Raw genomic sequence first — 6,012 nt, 5'->3', positions numbered from 1 at the left:
AATTTTTTAGGTCCTGTAGAAATTCACTAAATAGCCCACATCATCATTTGCTGGACCCCACAGGTTGACCCTGTAGATGCAGCAGAGATGAGGAAACTTTAGGGCATTGTGCTGCTTATAGGGCTAGTGAAGAAGTCAAAGGCAATACTGGAGCGCAGATATTTTGTGTAATACCCAATAAACCTGTGCATAAAGGATTGGGTCAAAGTGTACCACACCAATCCATGGATTATTCATTCACCCCATTATTACATCATCCTATTATGACCTGATGCACTCCGCCCAGCTTACATATACCCTGATGTACTCCGCCCAGCTTACATATACCCTGATTTACTCCGCCCAGCTTACATATACCCTGATCTACTCCGCCCAGCTTACATATGCCCCCACATTATAAGGTGAAATATCAGTAAAACACCAAGCAAAATCTGCGCTTCAAAAAACAAACGGTGGTCAAACTGAGCCTGGCAGTGTGCCCAAACAGCCATTTATGACCACATATGGGGTATTACTGTATTCTGGAGAACCCGCTTAACAATTTATGGGTTGTGTGTCTATGGGGGTACAAGCTGGGCACAACACATTGGGCACTGAAATGGCATATCTGTGGAAAACGGCAATTTTCAATCTGCAACATCTATTGTTTACTCATTTTTGCAAAACACTTGTGCGGTCAAAATGCTCACTACACCCCTAGATAAATTCCTTGAGGGATTTAGTTTCCAAAATGAGGTAATTTTTCGGGGATACCACTGTACTGGTACTATAGCTTAATGCAACATGGTGTCAAAAACTAATCTTGTAAAATCTCCACTCCAAATACTAAATGGCGCTCCTTCCCTTTAGAGCCTTGCTGTGTGTCCAAATAGCAGTTTATGACCAGGTGTGGGGTATTTCCCTACTCTGAAGAAGTTGCTTTACAAATGTTATGGTGCTTTTTCTCCTTTATTTGTTGAGAAAATGCAAAATTTTGATGCTAATGCTACATCTTATTGGAAAATAATGTAATTTTTCATTTTCACTGCCCATTTGTAATAAAATCTATGAGACACCTGTGGGGTCAAAATTCTCACTACCCCCCTAGATGAATTCCTCAATAGGTGCAGTTCGCCAAATGGAGTAACTTTTGGGGAGTTTCCACTGTACTGGTACCTTAGGAGCTTTACAAATGCGACATGGTTCAGAAAAACCAATCCAGCAAAATCTTCTGGGGCCTTTGTTTCAGGCCCGTAGCACACTAGGGCCACATGTGGGATATTTCTAAAAACTGCAGAATCAGGGCAATAAATATTCATTTAAAAGCGATCAAGGTCCCCTAGTGGGACCAAAAAAAAAAGTAAAATTAAGTTTAAGAAAGTTTAATAAAAAATAAAAAAAAAGTACCCCAATAAATAAATATTTTTTTTTTTTAATAAAAATGATTAGATTTCTTTAAAAATGGGTACTGTAAAAAAAAAATTAGGTACCATCGCAATTGTAACAACCCGTAGAATAAATATAACTTATTAGTTATACTGCACAACTCATTATGTAAAAAAAAGCACAAAAATTATTGCTAGAATTATTTTTTGCTTTCCCTCTCAAAAAAATTATGAAAGTTAATCAATAAGTTATATGTACTAGGGTTGTCATGATACCAGAATTTGGACTTTGATACCTTGATACTTTGTGTAGTATTGCGATTTTCTATACCAAAATGATACTTTTCTAACAGTAATAATAAAAAAATAAGTTCTTCCATTTTCTGATGTGAGGCACGAGGTGTGATGAATTTTGAATGTGCCTCACATTAATAGTAATTAACAACATTGGGTTAATGTGTAAGGTACATGATGGGGTTAATTACTATTAATGTGAGGCACATGGAGGTTAAATTCATCACACCTCGTGCTTTACATTAATAAGTGAAAGAGAGAAATTTTTATTTTTTTATAGCGTACACATCATAAATGACACAAAAAATTTGTTGTGCAGGTTATTACGGCCGCGCCAATACCGAATATGTGTATATTTTATGTTTTGAGACGTATTTTAATGTTTATTGTAAAAAAATGTGTATGTGTATTTTTTTTATTTAATATTACTTTATGTTTTTACTTTTTTATTTTTAAACTTTATATCTATATTTATATCTATATACCAGTACATTAGCCTGTGTACTGATAGTACACAGGCAGTTGTTAGGACATACCTAAGTATGCCCTAACAACAGGAAATATGGTAAGAGAGCCCTGGGGTCCTTCAATGGACCCTGGGCTGTCTGCCCATATATGGTATGTCCCTCAATCGCGTCACAGGGAAGCATTCCCTGTCACGGCGATCCAAGGGGCATCCCCCCTTCTCATTTTACCCTTGAATGCTGCGGTCAGCTTTGATGGCAGCATTCAGGGGAATAGCGGCGGAGATGAGAGGGATTCTCTGATCTCCACTGTTAGAGCGGGGCTGCGGCTGTGTAATACAGCCATTGCCCCGCTCCTGACAATAAGTGTGCGCGGTCAGCGTGATGCGGCCGGCGCTGCACTAATGAGCACAGGCACTGAACACAGAACATGGGGGTGTTTTGCCGTGCGCCTGCCATGTTCTGTCTTCAGTGCCGCCGCTCATTAGTGCAGCGCTGGTCGCATCACATCATGCTGACCGCGCGCACTTGTCGGGACTCAGGAGCGGGGCAATGACGGTATTACACAGCTGCAGCTCCGCTCACATACATTCATGTGTTACAATGCTAAGATGTGCGGCTGTGGGATCGGCAACGAGTGTTCATATGAACGCAAGTTTGCCCGATCATTGGCTCGTGTAGAAGGGCCTTTATTATCCAAAAATAGTGGTGGGTGTGTCACTATATCTAAACCAAGTTGCTACGAGCCTTTTTCTGATATCTGCCACATTCTATGGTTGATTTACAGAGATCTCAATCAATTCTACAGGATGAGCCCCATGATACCGCTTAAGGCCTACGCTTTGGATATCTGACTAGGGGTTTGAGTGGGACTACACAAGAACATGTCGTGCTGAACGCTCTCTCTAAGGGTAAGTTCACATGCAGAGTCAAAAACGTATCAAAATATGGAGCTGTTTTCAAGGGAAAACAGCCCAATTTTCAGACGTTTTTTGAGCAGCGTTTTTTATGTCCGTTTTTGGAGCTGTTTTCAATAGAGTCTATGAGAAAACGGCTCCAAAAACGTCCCAAGATGAGTCCTGCACTTCTTTTGACGAGCCGTCATTTTACGCGCCGTATTTTGACAGTGACGCGTAAAATGACAGGTCGTCGGCACAGTACATCGTAAGACCCATTACAAGCAATGGGCAGATGTTTGCCGACGTATTGGAGCCGTCTTTTCAGGCGTAATTCGAGGAGTAAAACGCCTCCAATACGTCTGAAAAGAGGTCGTGCGCACATACCCCTAAAAAGACACTTATAAATGTGTCTATATGGCAAAATGGCTGTACCAGTGTGTTGACACAGAAAGTCTCGTGGCCTCGGCTCTGAAGTTCTTCTGAGGCCAGGGTGTCATCCAGTTTTGTGTATGAGCATTTTTACCATATTCCTTCCTTAATTCCAGGCCACTTGTGCTAAGGATGCTGCAAGTATGATAAATGATACTTGATCAAATAATTTATTTTGTGTACTAGCACAATGCAGCCTTTTGTGTAGATACAATAAATAAACTTATACTGTATGTATCAGAATAGTTTTTCACGCGTGTATAAATCCGATTTTTATGTTTGTAATATGTCTGGTTATAGAGTCTCTAGCTTGGTGTCAGGTTCCAGGCTTATTCTAAGCAGAAGGTCTTTTCAAATATATGTAGCAGTGAATATTTAGCATGACATGATCTGGGACAGGTGGTAGTCAGTTATTCATAAGACATGTGGGACTGGGTAATCCCAGATTTCCTCTGTCACTATTATCTACAATATTCTCACATGACTAAACAGACAGGTAATATATACATACAGGTGCAGCCTGCTGCTAAGTTACATATTACGCTATAACCGGCACAGACTAATCCATCTTTGCAAATCCCAGCTGAATACAAATCCACGTCAAGAGCAACTGTCTATAACGCAGGATCTCTCATAGAACTTATTGTTCTTTCATCTATTCTAATTATAGTCCGTGGAAGCTCAGTCATAAAAGCCACGAAAAAGCCATCATGTAATGATAAGGCTTGGTTCACACAGGCCATTATCTTTGTTGCTGTGGTTGTTTAATACACGGGACAAATGTACAATGTTCTGTTGGTGTGATTTTGCAACGATTGCATAGTGTGGTGTTTTTTGGTTGTTTATTTTTTGCTTATTTTTTTCTTAAAGAGGCGCTGTCACCAGATTTTCAAACCCCTATCTCGTATTGCAGCAGATCGGCGCTGCAATGTAGATTACAGTAACGTTTTTTTTTCTTCAAAAACTAGCATTTTTGGCTAAGTTATAAGCATTTTTATATTTATGCAAATGAGCCTTTCTTAAATACAACTGGGCGTGTTTAAAGTTATGTCCAAGTGGGCATGTATTGTGTGTGTGTACATCTGGGCGTTTTTACTTTTTTTACTAGCTGGGTGTTTTGAATGGAAGTGTATGATGCTGACGAATCAGCATCATCCACTTCTCTTCGTTAAAACCCAGCTTCTGGCAGTGCACAGACACACAGCGTGTCCTCGCGAGATCACGCTGTGACGTCACTTCCTGCCCCAGGTCCTGCATCGTGTCGGACGAGCGAGGACACATCGGCACCAGGCGACAGAGGCTACAGTTGATTCTGCAGCAGCATCGGCGTTTGCAGGTAAGTCGATGTAGCCTCTGTCGCCTGGTGCCGATGTGTCCTCGCTCGTCCGACACGATGCAGGACCTGGGGCAGGAAGTGACGTCACAGCGTGATCTCTCGAGAACACGCTGTGTGTCTGTGCACTGCCAGAAGCTGGGTGTTAACGAAGAGAAGTGGATGATGCTGATTCGTCAGCATCATACACTTCTATTCACAACGCCCAGCTGGTAAAACAAGTAAAACCGCCCAGATGTAAAAATATGTTAAAATATGTCTTTTTTTATAAATGTTACATTTATGCCATGTCTAAATATAATTGTAATTAGGGTTCCTTTAGTGCAGTGATTCCCAAACTTTCTGAGCTCAGGACCCACTTTTGGCCGAGACTTTTATTTTTGACACCCCACTACCATTTTGTCTGACCTGTGTCAACATAATTCATAGCTAGATGCTGGTACTTAGCTACATTAAAAAAAAAAAATCCCTGCAACATCCAAAACAACGATAATTGTGCGGGTGGGGAAGATTTTAGCACAGGACGAACATCTGAGTGGGCCCCCCACACAGTATAATAACCCTTTAGCAGCCCCACACACTGTATAATGCCTTTATAGCTGCCCCCACACAGGATAATGTCCCTATAGTGACTCCCCACACAGTATAATGCCCCTAAAACTGCCCATACACAGAATGCCCCCATAGCTTCCTCCACACAGAATAATGCCCAATAGCTTCCCCCACATAGAAAAATGCCCCCATAGCTGCCCCTACACAGAATAATGCCCCCATAGCTGCCCCTCACAGAATAACGCCCCCATAGCTGCTCCTAGACCATATAATGCCCCCATAGCTGCCTCCACACAGTATAATGCCCCCATAGCTGCCCCCATACAGTATATTGCCCCCATAGCTGCCCCCACACAGTTTAATGCCCCCACAGCTGCCCCATAGCGGCCCCCTATACCCAGTATAATGTCGCCATAGTGCCTAATAAAAAAATAATAAAATAATTACTCACCTAACCCCGTTCCCATGATTAGTAAAGGAGATCCCTCTGCTCCTCTGGTCTGTCCAGTGTGTGGCTCGGAACAGAACAGGCAGGCGCGATGACGACACTACATCACACCAGTCTGCGCTGAGCTGCTTATGTGGTGGCCCGTGGGTGGCGGGGGATGCAGGAACCCAAACTGGTGGATACTGGGCTCTCTGTCTTGTGTCACGGTGGTATTTTGCCTTGCAGGCCT

Source organism: Rhinoderma darwinii, chromosome 1 (genome assembly GCF_050947455.1).
Source record: "Rhinoderma darwinii isolate aRhiDar2 chromosome 1, aRhiDar2.hap1, whole genome shotgun sequence".
NCBI lineage: Eukaryota > Metazoa > Chordata > Amphibia > Anura > Rhinodermatidae > Rhinoderma > Rhinoderma darwinii.
Note: the sequence above shows the minus strand (reverse complement) of the source record.